The sequence below is a fragment of the Bufo bufo genome, chromosome 4, assembly GCF_905171765.1.
Source record: "Bufo bufo chromosome 4, aBufBuf1.1, whole genome shotgun sequence".
Taxonomy (NCBI): Eukaryota; Metazoa; Chordata; class Amphibia; order Anura; family Bufonidae; genus Bufo; species Bufo bufo.
In genome coordinates, this window is record NC_053392.1 from 201225348 (window position 1) to 201244523 (window position 19176).

General features: G+C 44.1%; 1 protein-coding gene across 2 annotated transcripts in view; it reads left to right on the forward strand.

Annotated features, from left to right (window-relative positions):
- The first annotated feature begins 1995 nt into the window (after positions 1–1995).
- FNDC3B (fibronectin type III domain containing 3B) overlaps positions 1996–19176 on the forward strand; it is a 420792-nt gene continuing 403611 nt past the window's right edge. For both annotated transcript variants that reach the window (XM_040428242.1, XM_040428241.1), the window contains exon 1: positions 1996–2105. The gene's annotated coding sequence lies outside the window, so the exon portion shown is untranslated. The remainder of the gene's footprint in view (positions 2106–19176) is intronic.

Here is a 19176-nt window from a genome sequence, read left to right on the forward strand (position 1 = left end):
ATACTCTAGGGGTGCATCAGGGGGCTTCAAATGGGACATGGTGTCAAAAAAACAGTCCAGCAAAATCTGGCTTCCAAAAACCATACGGCGCACCTTTCCCTCTACGCCCTACTGTGTGCCCGTACAGTAGTTTACGGCCACATATGGGGTGTTTCTGTAAACGGCAGAGTCAGGGCAATAAAGATACAGTCTTGTTTGGCTGTTAACCCTTGCTTTGTTAGTGGAAAAAATGGGTTAAAATGGAAAATTTGGCAAAAAAATGAAATTCTCAAATTTCATCCCCATTTGCCAATAACTCTTGTGCAACACCTAAAGGTGTCATTTTTGGGCGGTTTCTATTATGTAAGCCTTGCAAAGTGACTTCAGACCTGAACTGGTCACTAAAAATTGGGTTTTTGTAAATTTCTGAAAAATTTTAAGATTTGCTTTGGGGAATGTAAAGTCATCACAATTTTTGGGGGTATTACTATGTATTACAGAAGTAGAGAAACTGAAACTTTGAAATTTGCAAATTTTTCAAAATTTTTGGTAAATTAGGTAATTTTTTTGACTTCATTTTACCAGTGTCATGAAGTACAATATGAGACGAAAAAACAATCTCAGAACGGCCTGGATAAGTCAAAGCGTTTTAAAGTTATCAGCACTTAAAGTGACACTGGTCAGATTTGCAAAAAATAGCCAAGTCCTTAAGGTGAAATAGGGCTGAGTCCTTAAGGGGTTAATAATAGAGTAATTTGCACCAAAAAAATACTAGCGCTACAAATCAAAAGAGGTGATTAGTTTCACCTCGTAAATCAAAACGCGCAGGCCACTTTTAAAATGTGACTTTTGAAAATATTTGCCTATTTCTCTTGATTTGCGACATTTTAACGCCAATAGCATAAAAATACTACTTTTTTAATAGAAATGCGCCGTTTAAGCCACCCCCTGCCAGACCAGACTTGCAACTTTTGAAGCATATTTGCGACATTTCTAGTAGTAAACTGTGACTTCTGTCTCAGACTTGGGACGCTTTTGTTATTGTTTTGGTTGCATATCAGTTTACTGACAAAACCCTGTTTTTTACCTCATTTATAATAGATAAAAATAAACGCATCCTGTTTTAATACTTATCACTTGTTCCCATGATGAGTTGGTTTTACTTTTCATAAATGCGACTTTTTGACCAAAAATTGCACCTTTCTGCCATAAATGCGGCTTTTTACACAAAACACCACCACATAAGCTTCATTGTCCGCAACTATTTGAGCCATTTCTAGCGATAAGAGGATGATAAATGAGGCGTCAATGCGTCTATTTGGTAGCCCCGCCCACTTTGACATTTATAACTCATTTCTGGCGTAATGCATTCTTTATGGTAGAAATTCTGGAGAAAAAAGTTGATATATTTGGTGCAAACCAAAACACTATTCTTTGGCGCATTTTACGCCATAATTCTGAAGCAACATGGTTAGTAAATGTCCCCCAATATGGTGTGCTGTGGTTTTACAGCAAATTGCCGCGTTACTGCAGATGGCCAAAAGGAAAATCCTGAAACCCTTCGGTAAAAAACACTGCACCGTCTGAATATACTCTTATGGCTTATTCACAAATCACTTCCCAAAAATATAAACTCCATCTGTGTGAACGTATTGAGAAAGAAGGCATTGCTCTCAAAATGATGCAAAACTTTGCACAAAGTGACATTTCCAAGCCAAATATCTGCTGTACCATGTTTCATAAAAGCCCCCCTATATGTTCTGCATTCTGTCAGGTGCGGAACCTGCATGAAGCAGACCCCTGGGCGATGCCAGTGTGCATGGCGGGAATATCCTCACACCTCCATCACTGCTCCACACAGCAGTCATTAACCCCTGCGCAGCCGCCTGCCTCCCTGTCCGGAGCCGTGACTGGGCGTGGCCAATCTGCAGCAGAGTGCGCGACAGAACCCAGTGACCGGGCCAATCATAGTGCGGAGGGGGCGTGGCCTGCTCGCTCCTTGAGCACCGGGGACTGGGAGGCCCCTTACTGCCGCTCATAGGGCTCATGCTGCCAGGGATTACTGGAGTAGCTGCGCACGTCGAGCGACCTGCTGTCCAAACCCCCCCATTTCAGCGCTACATAAGGTAACCGCTTCGCTGCCTCTGCTCACTCATGTCCCGGTGTGCCGCCGCCGCCGCTGCTTTCCTGCCTGATAACACCACGCAATAAAAAGTTTCCAGAGCTGTGATGTAGAGCCGCTAGGTCTCCGGCTTGGCACCGGGCAGCCTGGCATCCTGGGCACATGACTGTCGGGGGGTTGATGCCAGAGTTTTCTGCCCTGGGATGTGACAGCACTCGTCATCCCACCTCTTTCCTGTGCCAGGCTGTAATGTCTCACCACCTCCCTGGTCTCCAGACTGGAGGAGAATCCAGAAGTGGTGTCAGGCAGGGGACCATGGGGGGCACTGAGCTGCACCCATCTGGTCAGGGTCATGTAGGCAAGGAGATTCGGGGAGGAAGAGTGAAGGCTCCCTCCATCATACCCTAGCATTCCAGGAAGGCTCCCTCTGCCTGATCCCTGTCTCCTGCTGCAGTCTTCTGACTCTCTTCCATCTGGCTGGGGATCACTTATTGTGCACTCCCTGCCAAATCTGACTCTGCTCTGCACACCCTCACCAGGCTGGGGATTTAACTCTAACAGTAGTCCTAGTGTTGGATGGTCAGAAGTTTAGACCAGCAATGAAGGGGTGGCTTGAGAGGAAAGCTGATCTAGGCATCCGTACCGAATAATAAGTCCGTTGTCATGTAGCAGAAGTCAAGCACTAGAACTGATCTAAAGAATCATATTGGGACATTATTGGTTATGAAGAATGTGTCCATCACTTGTGCCTAGAGGTGACGTCACTTTGACACGTCCCAAGTATGTTGGGGTTATCATCGGCTGTCTGCTGGGGTGTCCCCCCCATTGTGCAGATGCTGCACAGGTTGTCTGGAAAGTTGGTTGCGGTAATAGAGTTTGGCCGGTACAAGGTCAGGGATTTCTGAACATTTCCCCTGTCAATAGCAGCAATTAACCTCTGGGAAGACTTGTGAGAAAACAAACTGGAGAGCAGAAGAAATGTATGGCCTGAAGGCAGACACTGGGAAGCGTCTTGTGCAGCACGTACTGTCTGGCACACTGTTTCTCCAGATGTCACTCAGGTGAAGGCAATGCTCCTCCTATTAAAAAAACCCCAAAGAATCTGAAGCCTCCAGCTATCTGGAAAGATGGTGCAAATGTCTGGATCCAGGGGGCACATTGGAGAAATGAAGGCACAGCATTCTGAGTCACTGCTGCCACTTCTCCATAGCTGGATCACCGACGTCTGCACTTCTGGATACTTCGAGTGGCTTCAAGGTCTCAATATAAGTAGCATCATTTACTCTTTAGAATACATTTGTGCAACTTTCAGGCTATCTATCTATCTATCTATCTATCTATCTATCTATCTATCTATCTATCTATCTATCATCTATTAATCTATCTATTATCATCTATCTATCTATCTATCTATCTATCTATCTATCTATCTATCTATTATCATCTATCTATCTATCTATCTATCTATCTATCTATCTATCTATCTATCTATTATCATCTATCTATCTATCTATCTATTATCATCTATCTATATCTCATATCTATCTATATCTCATATCTATCTATATCTCATATCTATCTATCTCATATCTAATATCTATCTATCTATCTATCTATCTATCTATCTATCGTATCTCATATCGATCTATCTATCTATTTAGTTATCTATTTATCTATCATCTATCTATCCGTCTATTATCTGTCTTATATGATTATCTGTCTGTCTATCTATCTATTTATCTTTTACTATCTATCTATCTGATCGCCAGTGACGTCAGTGTTACTGGTAATTTCTTTCATTACATAAGGCTAATAATATAGTTTAAGTGTAAGGCTACTTTCACACTTGCGTTATTCTTTTCCGGCATAGAGTTCCGTTCTAGGAGCTCAATACCGGAAAAGAACTGATCAGTTTTATCCCCATGCATTCTGAATGGAGAGCAATCCGTTCAGGATGCATCAGGATGTCTTCAGTTCAGTCTTTTTGACTGTTCAGGACGGAGATAATACTGCAGCATGCATTTTTCCCCATTGACATGCATTAATGCCTGAGTGTTCCGGTAAAACACATCCGTCCTTCCGGTCTGCGCATGCTCAGACCGCTAAAAATTTTTAAAAAATAAATGCCGGATCCGTTTTTCCGGATGACACCAGAGAGACAGATCCGGCATTTCAATGCATTTGTCAGACGGATCAGGATCCTGATCCATATGACAAATGCCATCAGTTTGCATACGTTTTGACGGATCCGGCCGGAATCCTCTGCCGCAAGTGTGAAAGTACCCTAAGCCATGCAGGTGATTTCTAGTAGTGCCATCATCCCACCAAGCTCCCCCGTGATTAGTAGCGTCTACCTGAAATGTGACGATGGACAGAAACAAGCCATTGATTATGTGACCTGAGCTTTACGTGAACTTCACCATCATTTTTATTGCATAACATGCGATCATTACGTATTTCAGACAACACGGGGCCTGTGTCCTGTGGATTCCTCGGCAACCTCAGACTTTCAGGCATGTATACTCTGGGCATTGGGCACAAGAAGAAAGTTGTATATAGGTAACATTGTAGAAGAGAAGTATGAAGCCGTGAGGCGCCACCTACAGGAAGGAATGTCTGCAGGATGAAATATTTGGATATCACCTTTGATGTCGCTGACAGACAATCACAGAAATGACAGGCGCAGTAGTTTATGGCGCAGACTGCGGCTGTCTTTCTGTTTTCTATCCAGAGATGCCTTCTTCTAGATGTCGGTATATTAGGGTTAGGAGGTAACCTTCATCCTGTGTAACTTTTCTGGAGTTAATTTTTACGTGTGACTTGTGCTTACCATTATATACACAAATGTTGTATTTGTAAGTGAAGGATGTGATGGTACTCGTAGTACAGTACTGGCAAGGTATAAGTTAAATGTGCCTTTTTGATGCCATTTTAATATTCATTCAGTGTCAATATTGCAAGTATATGTTAATTCCATTCTGTATCAGCATATGACCACTTGGTCAGGTTCCTGAAGGCAGTTTTGGAAGCCAAAACTAGGAGTGGATTCCAAAAAGAGAAGACCTTCTATCTGTCCCTTATACTTTCTCTCCTTTTATGATCCGCTCCCGATGTTTCCAGAACGGCATGCAGAAGCCATAGAGCTCCATACAGATTGCCACTTGCCAGTGATTGTCCTGGTTCCGGAGGTCTTATGGTTGTTGTGGTTGCAGACCCATATTCTGAAGAATACATGATTTACTTGTATTTCTTATATGGATATGATTTAATTTAATTACTGCCTTATATATTGTATAGAGAGATACTTCTGATGAGATTTGAAATGATTCCTTGTGATCTGTATGCTGTGATTATGTAAGATTTCATGGCTTTTAATGCTCCAGTCTGCTATCATTGGGCACACCACTGTTTTCAATTACAGATCTTATATAATGGAGGAGACGTTGGCGCTCCAGGAGAAGGAGCCCAGTGTCCACTGGCTGAGCACAGGTTAGGGTACCTTCACACTAGCGTTATTCTTTTCCGGTATTTAAATCCGGTAAAGGGTCTCAATACCAGAAAAAAACCGCATCAGCATTGTCTTAATACATTCTGAATGGAAAGCAATCCGTTCAGTATGCATCAGGATGTCTTCCGTTCCGTCCCTTGTACGGTATTTGACCGGACAAAATAAAAGCTGCAGTATTTTTTCCAGCCAAAATCCCGGAACAATACCGCACTTGCCGGATCCAGCATTAATTTCCATAGAGATGTATTAATGCCGGATCCGGTACCAAGCGTTCTGGAAATTGCCGCATCGCCAGCAATTTCCGGTCTGCGCATGCGCCAGGATATAGGAGGAGCTACTTTCGCTTTTGATCTTTGAAAAAATGTTAATACCGCATCCGTTATTCCAGATGATACTGGATGAGACGGATCCGGTATATCATCGGATCCGTCTAACAGATCCGGGAAAAAAGCTATCCGTTCGTATATGCCATGCCGGATTCCGTTTCCGGAACTACCTGCCAGATTCTAACAAAGCTAGTGTGAAAGTACCCTTACATAATCTGACTGTACTGTATGGCCTTTGAGATTTTATAGCAGGTTTAATCTACATACAACCTGTCTAGCTTTTCGTCTATTCTAATTCCTGTAATGATGTGGCCAGGTTAATTAGGGTAGGAAAGCGAAGTTTCATTTAACACAGTTCATTGTGATATATTGTCTTAGGTTATCCATAGACCTATGAATAAATTTACTGTTTGGTTGGGAAACCTGCTCCTCCGTGTGTTGGTTGCATTTCCTGGACCAAACACTACTCCTCTGACCGGAACTCCTAGCATCATAATGACTTCATGGGATTCCATGGGTTTCTGCCGGGTCCCTACTATACTGTACTCACGGCATTATGTGAGTATACAGTATAAAGCTGTGGCCGCGTCAAAGAGCTGATCAGCAGGGGTGCCAAGTGTCAGATCTCCACCGATCTAATATTGATCGCCTATCATATGGATAGGCCACCAGTTTTTAAAACCTGAAGAACCCTTTTAATTTGTTGATTATGATTTGAATCAAAGCTTTTTAGGGAATAATACATAATATACATGTGTATTCAAAACTTGTACTTTGCTGCACAGTTCTACCAAAAGTAGTCATCCTTAGCTCATGATCTGTCCCATGTAATTACTTTGGGCATAAAAAACATGAAGGCAGTTTGGAATTACCAGCCTCACAGGAGGGTGTCTGGGGGGGTCATACTGCAGTCACCTTTCCATAAAATGGAACCACAGAGTGCAGTGCAATCTGCAGGCAGCAGGTTAAGAGCAGGAGGAGCTGAGCAGATTGATATAAAGTTTTGCGGGAAAACCTGTAATTTTATACATCTAAATCTCTGCAAGTTCTGACTTTATTGTTCACAGGAGAGTTCTTATCAGTGATTGATAGCATTCGCTGTGTAAGTATGTATACAGAGATAGCTGGCAGTCAGTGCTAACTGTACACAGGGGAGGTGTTATCAGTGATTGATAGCATTCGCTGTGTAAGTATGTATACAAAGATAGCTGTCAGTCAGTGCTAACTGTACACAGGGGAGGTGTTATCAGTGATTGATAGTATTCTCTGTGTAAGTGTGTATACAGAGATAGCTGCCAGTCACTGATAGTTGTATACAGGGAGGTGTTATCAAAGATTGATAGCATTCTCTGTGTAAGTGTATATACATAGCTGTCAGTCACTGTTAACTGTATACAGGGGAAGTGTTATCAGTGATTGATAGCATTCTCTGTGTAAGTGTGTATTGTGGGGTTTCGCTCTGGTAGACAGGGTGAGCGGGCGCAGTACAAAGGCAAAATACAAGTTCTTAAAGGGATTCTGTCACCAGGATTAACGATGTGTAGATATTTATATGTGCCCTTTAGTCTCCATGCAGTGTTTACAATGATCCCACTGTTTATGCTCTGTGTGCCTTATATTGTTATAAAAAGCGATCTTATTCATATGTAAATCATGAGCCCAAGGGGTTGTCCCACGATCTCCTGGAGCCCAGCTGCACCCATCGATCCGGAGCCCAGCACCGCCTACTACTTAATTTATTCACTGCACTATCCTGACGTCATGTAATCTCTGCTCCGTAGTCTCGCGCAGGCGCAGTGGACACTGTAGTCTGTGCCCGTGCGCACTACTGGCACCGGCTTCGACGGGTCAACTGCGCATGCGCCGGCTCCCTCTGCGCGAGATTACAGCACTGAGAAGCACTGACGTCAGGGATAGTGGAGTGAATAAATTAAGTAGTAGGTGGTGCTGGGCTCCGGATCGATGGGCGCAGCTGGGCTCCAGGAGATCGTGGGACAACTCCTTGGGCTCCTGACAGAGGTGATTTACATATGAATAAGATTGCATAAACAGTGGGATCATTGTAAACACTGCATGAAGACTAATGGGCACATATAAATATCTACATATCCTGGTGACAGAATCCCTTTAACTCAAAACATCAGTGTTTATTTACACTTGAGGCAATTGCACAAAACAGCACGTAACTTTGCAGTCTTGGTCTTAATTCACACACAATGGAAAGTTCATAAAACACAAGTCACCTTGCTGGCAGTTCTGCCTCCAGTAGTCCATACCAGGCTTTAGGGGGCCTGTTTCCCCAGCGTGCGGCTCTCAGCCCTCCAGCACGGCACAAAGCCTCAGATGCCAAAAACAGAGACATATCTGCTGAGCCCAGCTGCCTATTTAAGGACAGCCAGGTGCTGCCAAAACCCGGACCAGCACTTAAACTCCGGTCCGGTATTTGACCTCATCTGGCTGGAAACCAGCCCAGCCACACATGCTGGGAGGAAAATACATGCCTTGCCAGACACAACCCCTCACTGTGTCACATACCTCACCCCTTTGTTCAACCTTGAGTGGGTGGACACACGCCAGACAATGTACCCGGGACAGGGCATCCGCGCTTCCCTGCAACCGGCCTGCTCTGTGTTCTATCGAGAACTTAAAGTTCTTCAGAGACAAAAACCATCTGGTGACCCGGGCATTCCTGTCTTTGGCCTGGCTCATCCATTTGAGAGGGGAGTGGTCTGAGTAGCTGAGAGACTCGAGTGCCCACTTGATAGCTAGGCACTCTCTCTCCACTATACTGTACCTGGTTTCGGCTGGGGTGAGTTTGCGGCTTAGGAAGACAACGGGATGCTCCTCCCCGTTGACTTCCTGAGACAGTACAGCACCGAGGCCTATGTCGGAGGCATCCGTTTGTACCACGAACTCCCTCTTGAAGCGGCAAAATCCTCTTCCGCCTGATCATCCCAGCGAACCATCACTGATTTTCGGCCCTTCAAGAGCCCTGTCAAGGGCGCGGCTAGAGTAGTAAAGTGGGGAATAAACCTCATGTAATAGCCCACCATTCCCAGGAATGACTTTATTTGCCTAGTGGTGACAGGTCAGGGCCAATTCCGTATCGCCTCTATTTTGTTCACTTGGGGTTTGATGACTCAGCGCCCAATGACATAATCCCAGGTACTTAGTCTCTTCTAACCCTATCGCACATTTTTTTGGGTTAGCGGTTAGGCCAGCTTTTCAAAGGGAGTCCACTACAGCCTGCACTTTGGGTAGGTGACTTTCCCAGTCAGTACTGTGGATGACAATATTGTCCAGGTAAGCTGAAGCGTACTGACAATGTGGACGAAGCACAATGTCCATTAGTCGCTGAAAAGTGGCGGAGGCGCCATGCAGACCAAAGGGTAAGACCTTATATTGATACAGCCCCTCAGGCGTGATGAAGGCAGTTTTCTCTTTGGCAGCCTCTGTTAAGGGCACCTGCTAGTACCCTTTTGTGAGGTCCAAAACAAAAAAATACCGGGCTTGTCCTAACCTCTCGATGAGCTCATGCATGAGCATGGGATACGCATCGAATTTGGAAACCTTGTTAAGTTTTCGAAAGTTGTTACAAAACCACAACGTCCCGTCCGGCTTGGGTATCAATACTATAGGACTGGCTCACTCACTTTTTGACTCCTCAATGATGTCTAGCTGCAACATTAGCTGCACCTCCTCCAATATGGCTTGTCGCCGAGCCTCGGGTACCCGGTATCGTTTTAATCAGACTTTTGCCTGAGGCTCAGTGACAATGTCATGCTGGATTATGGAAGTGCGTCCAGGGAGGTCCGAGAACACATCTGTGTTCCGACTGATAAACTCCCTGGCCTCCTGACTCTGTTTAGAGGAGAGGCTGTCAGCAATTTTTACTGTGGCAGCCGCCTCTCTTGCATTAGACAAAGGGATCGGTACCTCTTCTCCTAGAAAATGTGGCCGCGGGCTGTCTTCTGTACAGGTTTCCCTATCTTTCCACGGTTTGAGTAAATTCACATGGTAAACCTGCTCCGGCTTTCGCCGCCCTGGCTGGTGTACCTTGTAGTTTACATCTCCAATTTTCTCGAGTACCTTGTTGGGCCCCTGCCACCTAGCCAGGAACTTACTGTAGCGTTCCACCAGGTCCACCATTTCTAGGGCGTTGCCAGGAGACACCTGGCCGATCCAGTGCTGCAGAGGGGGTGGCAGAGCCGTCCAGAAAATATCAGCCAATAGTCTATTCAGCATAGCCGTCGGACTCAGGCTGTAGCCACTTTTGCAAGAGGTGGAGTAAGTCATAATACTGGGTCTTCCCAGGCTCAGCCGGCTTAAACCCCCACTGATGTACCCGCTGGGCCCGGACCAACACATTCACCCCCAGTCTTGCCAAAATCTCACCCTTTACTTTTTGGTAGTCGGCCGCTTGATCGTCCGGCAAGTCGAAATACACCCGCTGGGAATCGGATGTCAGGAATGGAGCGACGACCTCAGCCCACTGGTCACAGGGTAGCTTTTCCCTGATGGCCACTTTCTCGTTCATCGCCAGGTAGGTTTCGATGTCGTCTACGGGGGTCATCTTAGGAATCGCAGCACGGACTGCTTTCCGGGCATCGTGGATGCTTGGGGTTGCTCCTGCTGTCTACAAAGCCATCACGTGTTGTAGCAGCATCTGGTTAGTCTCCTGCTGCTGCTTATTAGCCTCGTGTTGCTTCAGGTTCGTCTCTCGCTGCTGCAGATTAGCCTCCATGAGGCCCTTCAGAACAGTATATACATAGATAGCTGTTGGTCACTGATAGCTGTACACGAGGGAGGTGTTATCAGTGATTGATAGTATTCTCTGTGTAACTGTGTATACAGAGATAGCTGTCAGTTACTTATAGCTGTATAGAGTGAGTTGTTATCAGTGATTGATAGCATTCTCTGTGTAAGTGTGTATACATAGATAGATGTCAGTCCCTGATAACTGGACACAGGGGACGTGTTATCAGTGATTGATAGGATTCTCTGTGTAAGTGTGTATACAAATATATCTGTCAGTCACTGATAACACCTCCCCTGTGAACATTAAAGTCAGAATTAGAAGAAGGTTAAATGTATAAACTACAAGTTTTACAAAAACTATATCTCAATCTACTCAGCATCTCCTGCTGTATAACATGAACAACTGAATTTTGCAATTGCATTTTGTGGTAACAGGTCATCTTTAAGATTTCCACATTGAATATTGTGTTGAGAATTACTGAGGATAACACTGGCCATTGACTCTGCCTATTTTAAATGGTTCCTACACTCTGGTGTAGGAAATGCTAAAAAAAAACGATTTACTTTTGTCAGAGTTGGGTCATGTGTACACACACTTGAAATCTGCATTTTGTTTAGCCAAAAATATGTGCCAAATCCTCCATCAGTAATTGCACTATACACCCTGTCAGCTGTCAACCTGATCTGTGCTTTTCACTTTTATTTCATGCATTTGATGCTTTATACATTGCTGTGTGGTCTGCTGTGTTAACAAAGTCTTTCCGTATGTAAGGTTAGCAGTGTATGTTATAAATACTGTTTTATGGAAACAAGTAAATGTGCAGTCTGGAATGGTGGTCTCAGACATCTGTTGCTCATTTTGTATAGAGTTGTATTATATAGAGATATATGGTTGATAGATTAGGAATGTTTGAGTACTTGCATGCATTCATTCAGGCTCAGCGTGTATACCAAGTATTTTATGTCCAAACTCAAAGTTTACTTACTAATATCGGAGCAATACTTGGATTGTTCCCTGGCTCTTCCACACTTTTGTATGGCCAAAAAACCTATGCCATTAATATTCTGATAATCTATCAGTGTCTGATTCCTTTTCTGCAGTTTTCCCCAGTATGTCCTCATTTGACTCTTATTATGTGATCAAAACTCATCTGTGTATTATCAGAATGTTAAAGTTTCCATGCAGAATGGGATACACCCCCACAGAAAGCATAAAACAGTTTGCTGCTATGTGATATTTACTGTATATCTACAGTATGTTTTTTTTTTTTTTTTGTTCATCTACTATATTTACTGTATGTCTATAACAATTTGCAGATGACCATGTAAAGCTTTAGGGTACTTTCACACTAGCGTTTTTCTTTTCCGGCATTGAGTTCCGTCCTAGGGGCTCTATACCGGAAAAGAACTGATCAGGCATATCCTAATGCATTCTGAATGGAGAGTAATCCGTTCAGTATGCATCAGGATGTCTTCAGTTCAGGATCCGGCATTGCGGTCTGCACATGCTCAGACCGCAAAAAATGTGAAAAAAAAAAAATGCAGGAGAGACGGATCCGGCATTTCAATGCATTTGTCATACGGATCAGGATCCTGATCCGTCTGACAAATGGCATCAGTTTGCATACGTTTTGACGGATCCGGCAGGCAGTTGAGGTGACGGAACTGCCTGCCGGAATCCTCTGCCGCAAGTGTGAAAGTAGCCTTAATCTGATTTGCACAATTGATATATATATATTTTTTTTATCATTATACTTTATCGAAAAGATCCCAAATCTTTCCTGGCTTGTGAACCAAATTCAATTATTATGTGCAGTGTTGAGTTGTAATAGAGGGGTTGCCCTCCATTCCACCCAATGAGTTGTCGATCAGTAGATACACAGTGTGCATCTGAGCATCTAGTGAATCGGTAGGCCAGGACATTTCCAGCGTGTCGAGCACTGCTCTCGGATTGTTAGCAGCGCTGAAATCTGAGAGCAGTACGAGGTGTCTCGGGCTACTGATGGCAGAAGAAGGGCCTAGAAATATGAGATCCACTGCTAAATTAGTGAAATAACAAACACAATGTAAGTTTACTAACCAAGCCACTTTGAAATTTATATTTGGATCTGGAAGGTCACTTTTATTTACTAGAAAAGTCTTTTTGACAATGACAAGATCCCCAAGATCCGAAGTTCACCGGATCCAGCCAGCCCCAATAATCAGAATGGGGTCTTGTGGAAATCCGTATGCTTTTCTGGCAGCCAAGTGGAGAGTCGGCTGGACACAAACCGCTGCATGCTGTGGTTGGTGTCCGGACGTTTCTCCGCTTGTCTGACGGAGGTGTGAAACTAGCCTAAGGGATCCGGATCCGTCTGACAAATGCATTGAAATAACGGATCCTTCTCTCCGGTGTCATCCGGAAAAACGGATCCGGTATTTATTATTTTCACATTTTTAAAGGTCTGCGCATGCGCAGACTGGAAGACCGGATCCGTCAACGCGGAAATTTTAATGCCGGATCCGGCACTAATACATTCCAATGGAAATGAATGCATTCAGGCAAGTGTTCTGGAATTTTGGACAGAGAAAATACTGCAGCATGCTGCGTTAATTTCTCCGGCCAAATAACGTAAGAGGGTCTGAACTGAAGACATCCTGATGCATCCTGAACGGATTGCTCTCCATTCAGAATGCATGGGGATAAAACTGATCAGTTCTGTTCCGGTATAGAGCCCCCAGGACGGAACTTAATGCCGGAAAAGAATAACGCTAGCGTGAAAGTACCCTAAGCTGTTAACTGTAGGGATGATGGGGATTGGTTTCTAGCAGTTACTGCCACCACAGGAAAGCGCTCTGGTTAATACACAAACATACAAGGTCCTATAGCAAGAGTGACGCGCTTTGTACTGTACCTCTTTATTATAGGCTATTTGAAAAATGGGTTATAGACTTAGTAAAACATTCTTAAGGCATTGATGAACCGAGGCAATTTTTTCCAGCAGAGAACAGCCTGCCGGAGCTCTCTGCATCCGGCTGTGCCGGATGGTGCCGGGACAAATACCTCTGCACGCCAGAACTCCTGCTGGCAGCGTGAAAGATGCTGTGGTAATTGTTAATTGTGTGAAGTTGCCAAGCCATAGTGATGTCAAATTTCAATGATGTAGTCTAGGTCCACATTTACTCTCTGCAGAGAAACTGATTGAAGAAATTCAGATTCCATCAGTTTATTCTCTTCTGCTATAACGACCCTGGCGTCCCTGATGCAATCTGGTGTCTGCCAACAGCCGGTGAGGATCTGTGAGCTCCATCCCGCTCCCAGGCTACTGGCACGACTGTGTACTGTAGCTTAGCAGGGCAAATACAACGTAACCAAGGGTATTACTGTTTTATCAAATTATTGTCTCATTCTACATGATACATTTTTGCAATGGACAGATTGTATTACTGTTCTAGGGCAGTTTTTAGAGTTGCACATCCACGCGTCACATGACCAGGACAGATTTTTATCATGCAATATTTGATGAAACATTCTTTTCATTGGAAAGTTTGGTTACTGTGCATTTGCCCTGCCAAGCCATGCCGCAGTGCCAGTAGCGTGGGAGCCACCAGAATGCACCAAGGACCCCCGGGTTGTTATAGCTTTACTGAAATTTGGCACCAGAGCTATGGATACTTTAGTCTTGCAGTAAACAATGTTGTTTCCCATTGAATAACTGTAAGCAGTTACATTGATAAATATGCTCCATTGTGTTTTGTATAATTGGTTAGGGAACTGGATCTTAAGCCTTTGCATGAAACTGTGGAGTTCCTCGATTGTTCCTTCTACTGGGTAAGACCGTCCTCCTTTATTTGACTGCATATAAGGTCATTGGTTTGAGCACAATCCAAAAACACCAGATGATGTTGAGTGTGGGAGCTTATTCTGCTAGATCAACAATACGATAATGAACACGTGTGGGCCGCTGTATCACTTTGCCTTCATAAAGTCCACAGTTATTGTCTTATATTTATGCTGCATCTCTAGTTTTTATGGAAAATGTCTGCTCGAATGGCAATGAATTTTGATCCTCAAATACGGTGGAATTTAGTGATATGTTTAGACGATTATTAACATGTTTTCTTTGTGAAGTATGTCCGCAGTGAGCACCACAAGAATGCTTGGGTAGCTGCAGTGGTAGAGCTGTGTCCTTGACATCCATTGAAGGAAATAACACTGTACGACTAAAGAGATGGTTGTATTTGAAATGGCTGGAATTCCAGTATACACAATAAAACTCAAGCCGATATTCATTCATTCATACACATTTAATCTAGTCCAGGCATGCTCAACCTGCGGCCCTCCAGCTGTTGCAAAACTACAACTCCCATCATTCCACGACAGCCTACAGCTATCATCCTACAGAAGGGCATTGTGGGAGTTGTAGTTTTACAATAGCTGGAGGGCCGCAGGTTAAGCATCCCTGATCTAGTCCAAAATAACAAAAATGGTAAAATGAAAGTTTCTAAAAAAAAATATTTATTATGATGACCTATCCTCGGTGGGGGTCCAACACCCGGGATCCCCGCCGATCAGCCATTTGAGACTGGGGCAGCCTTCTCTCTGCTTTTCCTAGGCCAGTGATGTCACGTTCATCTGTCAAGTGGCCTAGGAGCAGCTCAGCTCAATTAAGTGAATGGGGCTGAACGCGATACCAAGGACAGCCGCTATATAATGTATGGTGCTGTGCTTGGTAAGCTGCGAGAAGGCTGATCGGCGGGGGTCCCGGGTGTCTGTTGTATTGTCTGGTTCTATTATTGCAGCTGTACAAGTTTATAGACTCATTAAAGAAGTCACAATAACACATTTTAGTGCGCCAAAACGTTGGAATTAAAAAAAACAGAAGAAACTCAATGAAAATGCAAATAGCATATTTATATGCTCCTATCTGTAAGAATGTTATGAGCCTGTTCTCCTAAGGGATTCCAAACATGAAATATTGTTGCAGCTGTATTCTGTACTGTACATACAGTACTTGTTATTTCCTTCTGGATTGGTTCAGGTGTTCACTATTAATTACCATTCCAATTATCTCAGCACATTGAAATTCTGGTACCCCTTCCCATTTGTAACATTGGGTTATCCACCAAAATTGGGAATGTGTACAAGAGTTTCCAAGGAGTTGTATATTGAATATAATTTATGCAGCTGCTAATTTTGGCTGTGCACTCACTTTTCTGAAAATATGGGTGTGCAGTGATCCCTCAGGATACAATGGCCTCAGGATACATTATCTTTTCTGACCCATCGTAAGTTAAAACTAGGCTCATCCTACAATGCCTCAGACTCAGATCTAACCAATAAAATAGCTGTAGTAGTTGCTAATTAAACGCTATTTCTGACTGTGAATGTAAGGACTTGTTCTAGCTGTCTTAGACTGAGTTCACACTTCAGTTCACACCTATTTGGTCAGTTATTTCAACCAATTCAGAGCCAAAACCAAGTGCAGGTCAAAACACAGAACAGGAGCAAATCTGTCCATTATACCTTATCTCTGAGTGACTTCACTACTGGTTTTGTCTCACAATAACTAATGTTATATACTTTCACACTGGCGGTTTTCTTTTCCGGTATTGAGTTCCATCACAGGAGCTCAATACCTGAAAAAAAAAGGATCAGTTTTATCCTAATGCATTCTGAATGGGGAGCAATCTGTTCAGTATGCATCAGGATGTCTTCAGTTCAGTCACTACGGTTTTTGGATTGAGAAAATACCACAGCATGCTGCAGTATTTTCTCCGTCCAAAATTCCGGAACACTTGCCATTATTTTCCATTTGAAATGCATTAATGTCGGATCCGGCCCTAAGTGTTCTGGAAAAACGCAGACCCTAAGTGTTCTGGAAAAACGCAGACCTTTGAAAATGTGAAAAAGATAAATACCGGATCCATTTTTCCAGATGACAACCAGAGAGACGGATCAGGTATTGCAATACATTTGTGAGACGGATCCGCATCCGGATCCGTCTACAAATGGTATCTGTTTGCATACAGATTACCGGATCTGGCAGGCAGTTCCAGCAACGCTAGTGTGAATGTACCCTTAGGGAACCTGTCATATTGAACATGTTGTTGGAGCTGCAGGCTGCCTGTTAAAGAGCAGGGGGAGCTGAGCAGACTGATATATCGTTTTGTGGGAAAGGATTCAGTATAACTTGTAATTTACTCATTTATATCCCTGCTCATTCTGGGCTTTGAAGTCCAGGAGACGTCCTATCAGTGATTGACAGCCTACCCTCCATGACTATGTATACAGAGAGAGCTGTCAATCACTGATAGGATGTCTCCTAGACTTCAAAGCCCAGAACGAGCAGGAATATAAATGTATAAATTCTAAGTTATGAAGAACCAAAGTAATGGGTGAGCACTCTACATTTGGTCTTGGTGATAAAAGTTTAATTAAAATACGATTAAAATACTTATATAGCATAAAAGTGACACGTGTATAACATAAATGAAAAACATATTAAATACAATTCACATAAAATATAAATTCACAGGTGGGGATGGTTCCTTGTATCCACAATAATTCGCTGAAAATTCTATATTACTACAAAGTGGTAAAGTGCTCTGTAGTTATTCAAGCTCAAATATATATGTGTATGGCAGGGCTCGACAAATCCCAGGTCGCCATGGCGACCAGGAATTTGGTCCTGGCGCTTGGGTATTTGTCAGCCCGTTTTCAAAGATGCGCTCTCGGCGCGCACCATGGTTTCCTGAGCCGGCACAGTGGAGAAGGAGAGGAGTCCTTCCCTCCCCACTGTGCGCGGCTGGCGCTGACCACCAATGAGAACAGAGTAGGAGGAGGAGGGGAGGGACTGTGGCCACTGCGCCACCAATGAATAGCTGAATACCAATGTGCCGGCCATATCCCGGCCCCTATGACTGCACGCTGTGATCCGCGATTAACCCCTCAGCTGAGGGGTTAATCGCGCGGATCACAGCGTCCTGTCAGAGGTCGGGTGCCGGGAATGTTTGTCTGCATTGGTGGCAGTGGGCAGTTCCGATCGGAGTCCCAGCAGTGTAATGCTGGGGCTCCGATCGGTTACCATGGCAGCCAGGACGCTACTGAAGTCCTGGCTGCGATGGTATGTTAGTGAGCAGCATTATACTCGCGTGCGCCGTGGCCGCCGGGGGCTCCTTCTTCTGTCTGTGCGGCTCATTGCTAATGCTTATAGCATTAGCAATGCGCCGCACAGACCTATGAGAAGAAGGAGCTCCCGGCGATCACGGCGCACGTGAGTATGATGCTGCTCACTAACATACCATCGCAGCCAGGACTTCAGTAGTGTCCTGGCTGCCATGGTAACCGATCGGAGCCCTAGCATTACACTGCTGGGACTCCGATTGGAACTGCCCACTGTCACCAATGATGGGGGGGGGAGGGGGGGACCCTGTGGCCTCTGCCACCAATGATTAATACTGGGGAGGGAGGGGGGGGGGTTTGTTACCAGAGGGGGCTGATAAGAGGGAGAGGCTGGAGGGGCTGATCAGAGGGGGGGCTGATCAGATGGGGGGGGCTGATCAGAGGCTGGAGGGGCTGATCAGATGGGGGGGGCTGATCAGAGGCTGGAGGGGCTGATCAGAGGGGGTGGGCTGATCAGAGGCTGGAGGGGCTGATCAGAGGCTGGAGGGCACATGAGAGGCTGGCTGCCATGGTCAGCTCCCTGCTGTTGTGTGCACAAAGCACAGGGCAGCAGGGAGAGTGTAAAGTCCTATTCACACTAATAGAGCTCTATTAGGGTGAATATGACAAGGGTTCTAGCCCTTAAGGAGGTTAATAGTTATTAAATAAAAAGTAAAAAAAAAAAAAAGTTTAACCCCCCCCCCCCCCCAAATATAGAAAACAATATATTGTGATATATATCGCAGATCGCACATGCTTAAAATTATATCGCAATATAGATTTTATGACGCGGCTCCGCCTGGCTCCTAAATTTTTTAGCTGGCTCCTAGATTCCAAGGAAATTTGTCAAGCCCTGGTGTATGGATATACAGGCATATAGGAGTGTATAGTCTGAGCTCTGGTTTGCAAACAGTCTTAGATAGTGGCCTTACTCCATATGGTGTTATACATATGATTGAGTTCCTTATGTCTTCGTAAGGAGACTATTAATGGATGATATAATAGATCATATATTGTGTTTGATCAAGTCCATCAGAAATTACCATAAAAATTACTATCAAAATTAATACTGACTACTAGTGGCACTCTTTTCGGTCATTGTCCCGATTTGAAACCCTATATAATGATTATTCTCATGAAAAGTATATAGCTATATCTATAGCCAGAACATTTACTATCAAAAAACTATACCTGATTGGATACTCCTATTCTCATTTTATCTTTTTTATTTGTACAAAGCACTTTCAAATAGATAGTCTACAATGCCTAGGGCTATATTATATTGCAGATACTATATATCACTATTTGATTTCCCTTTTAAATGTTCGTCATTTGTTAC